Source organism: Callithrix jacchus, chromosome 12, assembly GCF_049354715.1.
Source record: "Callithrix jacchus isolate 240 chromosome 12, calJac240_pri, whole genome shotgun sequence".
Lineage (NCBI taxonomy): Eukaryota > Metazoa > Chordata > Mammalia > Primates > Cebidae > Callithrix > Callithrix jacchus.
Genome location: NC_133513.1, coordinates 15,611,735 through 15,626,389, shown reverse-complemented (window position 1 = coordinate 15,626,389; position 14,655 = coordinate 15,611,735). Strand labels below are relative to the sequence as shown.

At 42.4% G+C, this 14,655-nt stretch overlaps 1 long non-coding RNA gene across 2 annotated transcripts in view; it reads left to right on the top strand.

The window, feature by feature from the left end:
* Positions 1–7,400, top strand: part of LOC118146196 (uncharacterized) — a 92,533-nt gene extending 85,133 nt beyond the window's left edge. For both annotated transcript variants that reach the window (XR_013524326.1, XR_008475342.2), the window contains one exon: positions 2,352–7,400. This is a non-coding gene — a long non-coding RNA (uncharacterized LOC118146196). The remainder of the gene's footprint in view (positions 1–2,351) is intronic.
* The last annotated feature ends 7,255 nt before the right edge of the window (positions 7,401–14,655 follow it).

Genomic DNA, 14,655 nt, shown 5'->3' with positions numbered 1-14,655 from the left:
CCAAAGTCCTAGGGTTACAGGTGTAAGCCACTGCACCCAGCAGTGAAAAGTATTTCTTTTCATCCTTTTACATTTCAATTCTTGTTAAGTGCTTATCTCCCTGCTATTTGTAAGTTTGTCAAGGCACCCACAGAGTCTTGTGGAGCCATCTTTGCATCTCCAGCACCTAGCGCAAGCTCAACACAAAGAAGGTTCTCAGAAGTTGTTTGCTGAAAAACAGCTAAATTTAAATGAATTTAGACGCTAAGCTTTGCGGAAATAAAGGTTGTGTCGTTTTCTGTTCATTACTGAAGGCCAATTCCTACATCAGTCCTTGGAACCAATGGTCAGTAAATATTTGCAGAAAGAATGAACGAAGGCACAAAGGAATGAGCACATATTGGCTTAAACATTAGTGATAGTAAAAAGAGCCTGTTATTTTCAGGTAAATTTGAAATTATTTTGTTCACTACCCTTTCCTTTGAAATGTTTGGTCTTAATTCATAGTGCTGTGACATTATTAGGTAAATTTGAAATGATTTTGTTCACTACCCTTTCCTTTGATTGAAACTTTTGGTCTTAATTCATAGTGTTATGAGATTATTCTGGGGACAATATATTGAAGCAGTAGGTTAAATTCATGGATTCTACTAGAAGCCAGACAACCTAGTCTTAAATCCTGACTTTACCACTTACTGGCTATGTGACTTTGGGGAAGTCATTAAATCTCTCTGAACCTCTGTTTTCTTATCTGTAAAATGGAGGATAATAACATTAACTCCCAGACTAGTAAGAAGTTTTGCCCTCATTTCAATGTCAAAGAGGCATTTATAATAGTACCTGGCAAATTTTTAGAGCTCATTCTATTATTATTATTTATATTAACTAGGAGGCAGGTTAACTGTAACATTGAATGTCATGAAAAACATTTAGTAAGTCCCTAATATGCATTTGACGCTGGGCTATTTCCTAGGGAGGAAAGATGTTGGAAAGAAAAATTCTTGCCCACAAGTCACTTGTAGTCTATAAGAGAAAAAAATTGAATTTGGTATTATGAATTCAGTGAGGCCAATAAAACAGGATCAGCCGAGGGGGAGGTGATCTGCTTTCAGTTGCTGGAGTGAGACAAATAAGGTGTCGTAGAGAATAAGACTTTGAGCTGAGGGGTTAGAAGGATTAGTAGGAGTTAAGCAAGAGAGCATATGTATGGCAAGATAACTTGTTGACAGTGTGTGTGTGTGTGTGTTTGTGTGTGTGTGTGTGTGTGTGTGTGTGTTTGGTTGTGACAGAATCAGAAAGAATAAGACCCAGGCTGGATGCATTGGCTCATGCCTATAATCTCAGCACTTTGAGAGGCCGAGGTGGGTAGATCACTTGAGGCCAGGAGTTCGAGACTAGCCTGGCCAACATGGTGAACCCTGTCTCTACTAAAATATACAAGAAATCAACCAGACGTGGTGACAAACATCTGTAGTCCCAGCTGCTTGGGAGGCTGAGGAATGAGACTCATTTGAACCCAGGAGGTGAAGGTTGCAGTGAACCAAGATCATGCCACTGAACTCTAGCCTGGGTGACAGAGCAAGACTCCATCGAGAGAGAGAGAGAGAGAGAGAGAGAGAGAGAGAGAGAGAGAGAGAGAGAGAGAGAATGAGAATGAGAGAGAGAGAATAAGATCTATCGTATTTTGTTTTCTGTGTTTTCTCTCTGCCCCTGCTTAAAGATGGCATGTTGACACATATGAGCCTTTGGCTTGAGTGTGTTCACACAGAAGGTGAAGACACCACCCTATCCCTTTTACATTTTCATTCTGAAAATGTAAAGTGGTAAAGAGATTGTGTGAATTGAGGCAGGGAGCTGTTTTGAGTCCCCATAGTTGGAAGCTGCAGGAACAAGGGGGTTCCTAGGTCTAGAAGGTGGTTTGGGGTTCCCTATGGATTGTGGATTTGCATTCTACACGTTCACAGTGTCCCAAGGAGGTGGCAGGAACTCCAAGAGGAATGATTGCGAGATGGACAGAAAGGCTGGTCATGTGTTGCCCCGTGGCTGAAAGGTGGGGCAGCTAACCCAGCAAATGTGGGGCAGACAGGGACAGACAGAGCACCTGTCAGACCCACTACAGATGCTGCACATGTGGGCAGACCCAGGCTGCCAGGAACGTCCAGCATCCAGGCATTCACCTTTTTAGTCTCAGTCTAATCTCCATGGAAGTTGGAATCATTTTCTTTGGGAGACAGACATGCATTATAATCAGCAAATCACAGAATAAACACAGAGGCACCAAGAATGGCAGGCTAATGAGACTCAGAGAGCATAAACTCTCCAGCTGCATACTGCATACACACAAAAAACTCTTTTTCTTTTTTCTATCCCAGATATTGAAAGATCATCACAGAAATGTGATTACTGTTGTGGACAAACATCTCAGCACCTAATAAGGTCTCCTGAAAAAAATGCATTTGCAACAAAAATGATTGCATGCCCTTCATCTGAATGCATGATGAACTTGAAAAAGATACAAAAGTCATTAGGTGCTGGTGACCATCATGCGATCCAAAGTCACTTAGAGAGAAACCTGAAAAGGAAAGCCATGTTCAACAAACACAGGCCCAGGGCGTCTAACGTCAGACAAAGAAGTATTACTTCCAGGGTGGGTTCAGAAATCACCTGTTCAGACAAACGTCGTGCTGCCAGACACATACACCACTGGACTTACTCCTTTGAGCCTTTTGAAAATCTGCCAGAGGTGAGTTTTCCCACTTATTTGGAGAAAAAATTTCACTGGAGTGCTTTTCCTGGAAGTAGGTTTGGAGGTGTCCTATAGAGAGCATGTACACTTACCCTGGTCTTTTATTCCAGTACAAAAGGCCAGATTTCCTGGAGATGGGAAGGTAATTTTAAATAGCAGAATATGCCTTCAAAGGCCATTATCAAGTCTGACCTAAACTCTAGGTTGGCCCTGATCATTGTGCCTCTTAGCTGTGCCCTTTGCTGTAATGATCAGTTCACATGCTGCCCCCATCATCACAAAGACACCCTCTCAAGCTGCGCAAGTCAGACTGGGTCTGTCAACTTCTTCCTTCCTGATGCCCATAATGAGATAAGAGGTGAACGAAATGTACTTCTCTGTAGACGGTTATATAACAGGGGGCCATCTGTGACCCTGCTCCAAGGCAGAGCATACATGCTCCTCATCTGTCCCTCCTACTCATTTCTCAATGATGGCTCCAGATGTAGAACTAAAGTGATTTCTGAGGTTGCCTGTTTGGAATACCCAAACATTACAGAATATCAGAAGAAAATAAGCCAGTATTGTTCTTCAGAGGGAATACCAAGAACTTGAATTCAAGAGCTTTTCTAAACTTTCCTGGATAGTCTCAATTGTCAAGTAAAAATTGGCACTCAGTGCTGGTAAGTGTGTGGCTCCGTGGGTTCCCTTTGTGTATCCAGGTGATAAGAATGTAAATCTACATACTTTGGACAGCTGTTTGGTAATGGGTTTCAAGCGTTTAAAGAATATGTCATTTTTTTAGCCTGGTACTTTCACCCCCATTCTAATAAAATGGTCTGAAATTCAGACAGAGCTTTATGGAAAAAGGTGGTCATTACTGTGAAACCGTGGAAACGAACTAAAATAGCCAACATTTAGGGAACCAGTAAGTCCTTTTTGCCAAATTCCTCAATGAAATATTTGAAGCCATGTGAAATGAAGTTCACAAAGAATTTGTTCTGGGAAAAATGCTAATGTTCTAAGGACTCACTCAAAAAACAAAACATAAAATTAAATATACAGTATAGTCTCAAGTTAAAATTTGTAAATGTTCCACAAAGACAGCAAGAACTAGACCAAAATGTTCAAGGAACAGACCAACATGTTCAGGCCGTAAGATTACAAGTGAGTTAACTTAATCTCTTCTATCTTTTTGTCATTGTCTCAATGTGCATGTATTACTTTTATACATTAGAAAAGTGTTGCTTTGAAAATCTAATATTTGGTGATAAAAGTCAGAAGACTAACTTCCTGGGGGTAAGGGGACGCTATTGATTAGAAAGGAACACGAGGAAACTTCCTGGAGTGATGGGAATATTCTGTATCTTAATTTGAGTGGTGGCTAGATGGTTTGTACACAAACAAAAAATCCACTGGATTGTACTACCAGTGTGTGTGTACTCCATTTGCAACAAAGCCATACATTTTGCTTCCATTTTTATTTATTTATTTATTTTTGAGATGGAGTTTTGCTCTGTCACCAGGCTGGAGTGCAGTGCGTGATCTCAGCTCACATAGTGACAGATGCTATCAGCATCCCATCCCCTCTTTTTCCTCTTGGGCCTTGGTTTACATAACCCAACTCCCAGCAGTATCATCTACAACGCTTCACCTAAAGACTTTCTCTGGCCACCAGAGCCTGCTCTGCCCACAGACATGCCAGAGTGAAAGTGATGGAGAATGCCTGCTTCCTGGGAACAGCCCTCAGTGATGGGTGGGAATCAGTGTATAACTACCCCAGCCTTATCACTTCTCAGTTGGGGTACATCTGAGGTGTATGTTCCATGCTGGCACTTGGAGTTCCCCAGGAGGATTATTCTCCAGCTACCCCATGGTAACTCACTGGATAACACACCCTTTACAGCCTGCCTTGTTCTTGCTGCACTGCCTTCACCGCCCAAATCAACCACTTGCACTTGAATTCCCTGACTCAGTGTCTGCTTTGGGAAGAAACCAAGCAAAGATAAGCACATCCATCTATCAGGTTACCTGTCTATGCAACTTACTCCCTGCTGGGCGAGACTAGTCATAAATAAGCCAACAGCAAATAAAAGATGATTATAGATCATGAAATTCACTAAGAAAGATCCAAAATGTTGTGATAGAGAATAAGGTAGAGGAACTATTTTTAGATATGACAGGCAGGCCTGGTTGTCATGAAAAGTGACCTTCAAACTGAAGTTCAGAAGACCTGAAGGGCAGGAAGGAGCCAACCACATAGAGGGCAAGAGGGAAAGAATACTAGGAAGAGGAATCACGGAGGACAAAGACCCCCTAGTTGGGAAATATATGTCCCAATATGGGGATATATGTCCCAGGCTCCTATTGCAAACTTTGGGATTAAGATATATTGGTTGCATTCATGACCCCAAATGAATGGCTCCCTAGTTGGGAAAATGCTTTGCATATTTATGCACTCAAAGGAGGACAGCATGATAGTAACAGAGTAACTGGGGAATGCAGAGACACAGGCAGGTGACAGATCCTTCAGGACTTGTAGACATGCCAGGAAGTTTGGAATCCTGGGAAGTCTCTGATGTGGTTTAAAGGAGATCTTTGCTCTGTACATGACTTTGAGCCATGAATGAAGGTTAGTGCTTCTAAGACCTTTGGATAGAAATTCATTCACCTGGCTTCAGGGAGAAGGGGAAGGGAGAAGGGATGCAGAGACTGCTTTTGCAAAGAAGTATGTCAGGAGATGCTGAGGGGACCCTTTGTTTCATCAAGTTAGTTTTCCCTTTGATTCCCCAATACCTCTAATTCTGCATGTCACCAGGAAATAGGTGAGCTGTAGCTCGGTGACAGCCTTCTCCAGTGTCTATGGCAACCTGGGGCTGGGGCCATTTTTCCTTCACTGAATGAATGGGCTCGTTTCCTGAAGATAACTAAAGCCCCATTGTTGTTCTCAACTGTTAGAGAGGGAGCATGCACAGGGGTAATAAAGATACAACTGAATACTGCTAATGATATTGCATGAAATAACATGAATTAAGTAAACCATTTTTCTGCAGCATAATTATAGATGCTTCAGGGGGAAAATGCAAGAAAGAGGCCTCAAACCAAGGCTTGCTTCTTTTTCCAGCCATTATTTCAAGCGTTCTTTTTTTGTGGCCACAGCCCATGTACCTTATTGTCTGATGACTATGAAAAGAGCTGGCTTCCAGGTTTGTGAATTAGAAGCACTTAGCTGTGTTCCTGAGAGGAACAATAGAGCTAAACAAAGCCGGGTAGGTAAAAGAAGGAGCATTATTTGACAACAAAAGTCTCCCAACTTACAGATCAGGTGGGTGTAAGTCTCTTCATCCTCTCCCTGCTACTTTGGGCAAGGGTTATCTTTCCAAAGAAAAGCTGATCACATCATTCAGTAGCTTAATAATCTTCAATGGCTTCTGGTAGACTGCAAGATAAAACCTAAGCTATTTGGCTCAACCTCTTCAACCTCAGCTCTCACGTTGCCTCTTTGTACTTACTCCACTGAACTATTACTAGGTCTTTCAGTACACCAAGCTGTCTGGGCCTCTGAGATTCTGCTTGAGCTGGTATGCCCTCTTTTCTCTTAAAGAATATGCTCTTATCTTCCAAAGGTTGGCACAAGAATCCTTTGCATTGTATAGCTTTTCTAGTATCCCCAGGGAAAACCATTTGTTCCTATCCTTGCAGTCTGGGGATATATGTCCCAGGCTCCTTATTGCAAACTTTGGGATTGAGATTAGATTGATTGCATTCATGACCCCAGTGAATGGCCTTCCTTTTTACACACTTTTTGCCTGTAATTCTGTAGTTCCCTGGCTTGGAAGTGTGACTTGTTTTATAATATAAGACAATAGCAAACTTCATAAAAGCAGAGGCTTTCAAACCTGTATGAGTTTTTTCTTGCCTTCTCAATGCAACTGGGTTTGCTCACTCTCAAATGTCTGCCACTGTCATGAGGACAAGCCCAGGCTAGCTTACTGGAGGATGACGGACACATGAACAAAACCGAATTGCCCCAGACGAGGCCATCCTAGATCAGCCAGCGCCCCCCAGACAACCCTCCAGCTGCCTGAAGATGCAGGAACAAGCCCACTGAATCAGCAGCACTATCCTGATAGTCCATAGACTAGTAAAACATAATAAATGATGGTTGTTTTAAGCCACTAAGTTTTAAAATACTTTGTTTTATGCCCCCTATTAGATGATATAGGGGCTCACATAGGAGAAGGCTTGGGTCTGGTTGCTTGTTGTCCATCAGCTGCATGGAAGACTGCAACTCACCTCACTCCCAATCAAGAGTAAGAGATGAGAAAAAGAGGGATCCACTGACTTTAGCATATGAATTCTTTCCAGTACAGAGGCTGCTCCAATCTACGTTGTAATACCCTCATCTCATATGTTATAACACTGTCATCTCATATATCAAATAATAACCTCATCTCATATGTCACTTAAAGAACTCCTCCTTCTTTGAAGAGTAGCAATGAGAGATAAGGAGAAGGCAGACATATCTACTTCTTTTTTTTTTTTTTTAATTGTACTTTAAGCTCTGGGGCACATGTGCACATCCTGTAGGGTTGTTGCATAGGTACACCTGTGCCATGGTGATTTGCAGTCTCCGTACCTGCCCCCTCTTACCTACATCAGGCATTTCTCCCCAGCCTCCCCGCCCCACCCCCACTGTCACTCCCCTAGCCCCCCCCAACCTACCCCAGTGTGTGACGTTGTGCCCACGTGTTCTCATTGTTCAACACCCAGCTATGAGTGAGAACATGCGGTGTTTGTTTTCTGTTCCCGTGTCAGTTTGCTGAGAATGATGGTTTACTTGATTCTAGAGGACAGAAATTTCTCTTTCATGGGGCTGGTTGTATGGTGATGAGAGGGAAAGGGCTCCCCCTGCAGGGCAACTTTAGCCAACCATGCACAATGATAAAAGGTTGACTTTTTGAGAACCATTGTATGCCCTGTTTTCCTATAATGTAGGTTTGTTTTGGAAAATGAAGGAGATACTATTTCAATGTAAATTACTGACAAGAAAATGGAGATGAGGATATGGGATGAAGGAAAAAGAACTAAAAGATGCAGGCCGAGTAGGAGAAGCACATTAGGAAAGGTGTATGCCTTCACCGACACCTCTCCACTTCTCACTCTGACTCACACGCATGGGTCCTGTTTTCAATATATTAAAAATCAGAATAGAAAGTGCTTGATGAGTGCTTGCTACAGGCCAGGGATTGTGCAAATTTATCTATCTCTCACAGTAATTCTATAGGGCGGTACCATTATCGTCATCTTCGTTTTACAGATGAGGCAGAAAGAGTCAGGAAGAAATATGCCCAAAGTCACACAGGTAGTAATTGACGAAATGGGGATTCAGATTTAGGCAGACTTGCTCTAATACCTGTGCTTCACCTGGACTCGAGGAAAGAAGCCAGACTGTGCCCTGTAGCCCATTGTGTAGCGTTAGGCTTTGGATGTAGATCAGTAGAAATGGACAGAATGAAGGAGAATCATCTTTTCTGTATTCCACCTTAGACCTTCTCCAAAATTGGAGATACCAGACCTGTGTGTGCTACTCTGTCCCTGCTTACTATTTACTTCTAGGCATGTGGCTTCTTCATTATAAACTCATTTGCTGAGGGAAGGGCAGTCTCATAGCCAGATAATGTGAAGACTTGCCTGAGTGTTTATCCCACTCTACTTGGTTGAATGTGACCCTGTGTCCCTGGACAATCTCACTACTGCAATCACAAAAGCGTAATCAGCTACCTTCAATTTCTATGCCAGAATATGTCCAAATATATATAACCACATAATTATACCTTTATACACCATGTATCCAAAACTCATTTTATATACATACCTTAGTAATTTTCCTTCTGCAGAACAAGATTCCACTTCTGTTCCCTGTTTCACGTAATCCCCTGCCTCAGCCTTCATCTGAACTTATTTCCCAGTAAATGAAGCAGACTAGCTCTGCATTGTCCCAAGCCACTCTCTGCCATTTCCACCATCCCGTAAGATGTATCTCTTATTTCCTCCATAGAGAACAAAGTCAAATTCCATTTTGTCCTCCACTACAAATTATAATGGCTTCAAGTGCACCTTCACTGTTTTGCACTCACCAGGGATTCATGCAGAAACCAACAAAAAGGAGTCCAAAGAAAAAAGTGACACAAATGAGCACGTGGTAGATGAGAGAAGTGAGTAGAAGTGCTCATTGTCATTGCCGACAGCCTGTGTTTAGGAAGCATTTGCCTGGCCCCAGCTGAATCCTAATATGCATGTGGAAATTGATAATTATGTTCATTCAACCCTTTACAAAGTGTCTTCATGTGTTAAGATGCAAAAACACAAAGCTAAGTGCCCAATTCTTTATTAACTCAGCGTGGAGTTTTACAGTTAACGGCACCAGGTTTGCGTCTGCAATTACCCCTCAGCTTTTTAGTGAATCTAAAAGGGCAAATGAACCACAGTAACTGCAGCTTCCCTCCCCCGATACAATGCATTATTCTCCTGTTTGAAGAAATGAAAGGGAGTCGATAAGAAGCTAGACACTCGGCTGGTGACTGTGAGTTTTTCTCTGTGATTTATCTGGAGAAACCTAAGCCCCATAAGTAGAAAGTTTAAAGATATTTCTTGTGGCCTGAAATTGAAATCAGATTCATTTAACTTGGGAATAAAACATGGCTATCTTGGGCTAAGGACTCTCAGGACCTGGCAGGTGTCTGGAGAAAGACAAACACCGTTCCCCATTGTCCCAGGGAGACAAACACTAAACAAACAAAATCATTTCAGATGTAAGGAATGCTAAGAAGAAAGTAAACAGAATAGAAATCTGGCCAGTGACTCCTCTTTGCCAGTTTCTTGTGAATGTGAATGACTTTGTCACTACTCCCTGGACACATCATTGGACTTTCTCATCTCACCCTTCAAAGTAAGAAGTGGAAGCCCCTGGACTATGCCCTTCAACCTGTTTCTCGGTCTATTGCTAGCCTCTGTAACTAGCTAGACCACCTCTCCATCTCCCACCTGCTGTATTTTTCCATTGCTGACATCTGAGTCAGCTTAATAGCCATGTTTTTTCCACCACCATTTATTTCCCTGACAATACCTAGTACAATATTTTGCACAGAGAAATGAATGAATGAGTGAATGAATTAGTGGTTCACTGGGACAATTCTGAGATGCCAATGTCCATTCTTGAATGCCACTGCACCATGAAGAATTAATCTTATTCAAAGTGAGGTCCAGTCTTTGCCCTTGGCTACTGGGATGTCATTCCTTGACAGAGTGTCTTTGTTTGCCTAAGGGTCTTGGCCATGGGACAGTTCAACACTGTGATTTATAATGGAGGCTTTAGGCCATACGTTATCAATTCTACCTCCAGAAAAGCTGAAGACTAATGATCAGCACCATGTTGTCAACTCTAACTCCGAAGAAGCTGCCATTCAGACAGTGTGTGATCAAGCCCCAGTAAAAACTCTGGACACCAAGTCCCGGTAATTATCAAAAGGTGGTTCCATGTTTATCATCACACATTGATGACAGGAAAGTAACACCATCCACGACTCCATGGGGAGTGGACAACACAGAAACTTCGTGTTTGGAACTTTTCCTGGACCCTGACCACGGGCCTATTCCCTTGGAGAATTTTAATCTGCATTCTTTCCCTGTGATAAACTAACTATGAGTATAACAGCTTTTGGTGAATTCTGTGAGTCCTTCTAGGTAATTATCAAACCTGAGGGTAGTTTTGTTCCTCTCCCTTGAAATTGCAGTTGGTGCCAGAAGTGGGAGTAGTCTTGCCTGAACTGTGCTCTCTCTAACTGTATAGTCACTGGACTCTCACAGCCACATGTCTGCCTCATAGCCCCACCTATAAGGGAAAATCTAACACACACTTGCAGCTCACAGCCTAAGTTTTGAAACATTCCCCTTTGGCTGATCCTCTTTGCAGATGCCAGCTCTGTGTAGCCTTTGACCATTCCACCTTCTGCTTGTTCTTGCTTGTTCTATTTTACCTAGAACCATTTTGTTATCTGTCAGATTATTCCCTCTTGCACTGAGTTTCTTTGCACTGGCTACTTAGCCACCAACAAACACAATCCCAAAAACTTTCTATTGCCACAATTAATGCTTCAGAGTGTCCTCAAACAGGAACTGAAGGCTCCCATAATTTACCTGAGAAACAAGAAGAAAATTAAATGAATTCCACATGAGAAGCAGTAAATATGGCTAAGACCTCACTAGGCAAGACCTTAAGGAGAATTCTTCCATAGTGAAATATTTTTCCCTCCCTCCCTGCCTCCCTTCCTTTTCTCCCTTCCTTCCTTCCTTCAGTTAAGTCAATGACAATGTCTGACATGGACTAGAAGCTCTGTAAATATTTGCAATATTGTTCAATGAATGAATGAACTAACGTATCCTGAGCAACCTACCATATTGTATCCACCATGCTAAGCATTGGGGATACAATGAAGGATAACACAGACACATTCCAACTTTGATGTATAGGCCACCAGTCAACCTATCAAACCAAGCAGTATCTGGAGGAAACACAAAGGACGGTAAGAATAACCTCTTATGGACACTGACTGTTACGGGTCACCTTCCCCTTCCAACAACTGTGGCTCTCTGGGGGTCATGGGAGATTATAAAGACTTTTGAGAGTCCACAGGATGAGTTTCATCACTCATTTGGACCAATGTCTGTATCAGCAAATGGGAGCAATCTTTATGATGCTTTAAGGATGGGAGCAGGATCAAGCATTATTGAAAATCTACAGGCTCAGCTAAAGCTGAGGGAAGGAGAAATTACTCATCGACAGCTAGAAATTGGCAATCTAGAAAAAAACTCAGTCAATAGTGGTTGCAGAACTAGTTAAATAAACAAATCAAAATGATAAACTTGAAGAGCAGGTGAAGGAGATGCCCAGAATAAGAATTCAGCTAAAAGAAAGAGATCTGGATCAAAGATACACTATTCTGCAGATGTATGGAGAAAAAGCAGAAGACATTTTATTAGATCTTGAAGAGGTAAAGAAAATGTATAAAAGTCAGATAGATGAACTTTTAAGACAGAGGCTCAGTTAACTTGTGAAAACTGAATTCTCATCAAACTGAATGTAAATGTTTAGTATCTGAACATTTAATGTGGACTTCCAATAAATTCTTTTATAGAATTTTTAAAAACATTATTGAGACTCCAAATGAAAATTCTTTGATATTTGTAGCACATGCCATTACCTTACAAGTCATGTGCAGCCCTGGTGTAGCCATGCCTTAATGACAAAGAATTTTTTTTTTTTTGAGATGGAGTCTCATTCTTGTTGCCCAGGCTGGAGTACAATGGTGCGATCTCAACTCACTGCAACCTCCACCTCCCAGGTTCAAGCGATTCTCCTGCCTCAGCCTCCTGAGTAGCTAGGATTACAGGTGCCTGCCACCATGCCTGGCTAATTTTTGTATTTTTAGTAGAGATGGGGTTTCACCATCTTAGGCTGATCTTGAACTCCTTACCTCGTGATCCACCTGCCTCCACCTCCCAAAGTTCTGGGATTACAGGCATGAGCCACTATGCCCTGCCATGACAGAGGAATTCTACAAAGACTTTATAAAGCAAACATCCAGTCTCCGTCTCTCAATATCACCCTCCTCCCCACACATCACCATGCACAGGACAAGAGTAGGGGGATACAAAGGGAGTGGTCTCAACAAGATACACCTTTACCTTTTGCCTGGAATGTTCTAGCCTATTTATTTTTATTTCTCTTATTTTTGGAGAGGGGAGCCTTATCACCTTTGTTATCCAAATAAGCCTTAGTCAGATTATTGGGCACTCTAGGACCCACCTCAAAAACAGGTATCACTGGAGATTATTTATCAGATGGGTAAAGCATACATATCAGAGACAGGAAAATGTGCATTTCTCTTCACCTTTTCCAGCCTGGCTCCTGCTAACAGGAAGCTGTAATTGACCCTGCATATCATGTCTGGAGACCTTAATGGAAGTGTTGTAACACAATTAACTTAGAAGCAAAGGGCAAAAGAAAAGGCATTGCGCTGTTATCTGGCTATTAGAAGCTACTCTGCCTTGAGATAAGGATGGGCAAAAAAACAAGTGTGCTTGAGTCCTCAGATATTTTTGTAGTCAACATTAAGCTTTACAAGGATATGGATTTTTTTTGAGAGGGACTCTCACTCTGTCGCCCAGGCTAAACTGCAGTAGCATGATCTCGGCTCACTGCAACCTCTGCTTTCTAGACTCAAGTGATCCTCCCACCTCAGCCTCCCAAGGTGCTGGGATTACAGACATGAGCTATCACGTCCAGCCTATATGGTTATTAATATTATCCCTCAACATATCCATTTGCATATTCAATGGACAGTGATTAAGTGTCTGCGGTATACCCATCAATCGTGGATTCATGGCAAATACCAGAAGAACAAATATAGTCCCTGTCCTCTGTGAGATGGGCATATATAAGATAAACAAACAGAACACACACATGCAACATCAAAATGAGTCTGCCCCATGAACCCCTCAAGGAGAAGAATGATATCAGCAGGGTCACATCATAATACTATCAAGACTCAGTCTACAGCAATCACTTACTGTATGATGGAACCTCTATGCTCATTTCTCTGATCCTCACAACAAGCCCCCTAGATCCATCATATTGGCTCCACTTATCAGAAGTTATGTGAGTTGACAAACATCACACAGTTGGTGAATGCCAGGATCAGGCCTGGTACTCAAAAATGTTTAATTCCTCCAAAGCCCATGAGTTTTCTAGTAGTTTGTATTTTTAGGGACAACCACAATGTCTGTGACATGGATAGGTTCAAATAGGACTTGTTTGATGTTAAAAAAAAATATATATGGTAGAGCTCCTCAGTAGGATATCTTAGAACAAGGGTGCTCATGAGGACCCATGGGTCTAACTCTAAAGCAGCCCAAGGTTAGTGAGATCCATATTATGGACAGAATCTACATTTCTTGTGTCTGGGGTGACTTGTCTTCAGTCAACTGCGGGTGCTCTGGATTTGTAATGATGCAGAATACTGTGGTTAGCTCTTGTGGCAAATTCTGGACATTCAGAGAAACTGGAATTGCCTTCCAGCATCATCACCTTCTCCCAACCAGCTGCTCAGTATGGCATGAGCACACCCATCCTTGTCCTTCACTGCTCCTTGTTAAAAGCACCTTCAGGTTTCTACTTGTGTCTTTTACTCTCTCAGGCAATAATCCATTTCTCAACATGTCATCCAATAGACAACAGAGCAACAAGACAGTTTTGATTTTGCCCAAAAGTGTTTGGCAAATGAAGGCGGTACCGTTGCTGAGGTGGCAATGATGTTAATAGAAGCTCAAGCCTGAAGTTCTGACAGCTCTCCCCCAGCCTGTGCGTGTTCGCCCCTCTCAGGCAACTCTTAGTGTCCTCAAAGACTGGGTGAGGCACTGTCCTGGTGGCTGAACCCAAAGCAGCTAGCCTTTCAGTTTTAGTGGTTCTTTAAAGAGTTACAGACTTATGGCTGGGCATGTTGGCTCATGCCAGTAATTCCAGCACTTTGGGAGGCCGAAGCAGGTGGATCACCTGAGATCAGATACCAAGTACCAGCTCAGTCAGACAGACCCCCTCCCAGGCAGCGCTGAAGGGAATTAGAGGCAGACACCAGATAGAAGAGCAAAGTGGATCTGTTTTGGGGGCCAGCAGCCTGAGAGTCTCAGGGGCTGACAGCATTCCAGGCTGGAGGTCCCAAGCAGCTTCTGATCCATGTAATTATTCTCTCTGAACAGGTGATTATTATTAACTAACAGGTGTTCTGTATTTTCTCATAGCACAAAAATACACCAAGCAGGCCGCTGTTGCCCACTTACTACTGATTACAAAGGAACTAAAGGGTATTCTCCATGAGGGAGCCACAGGGGCA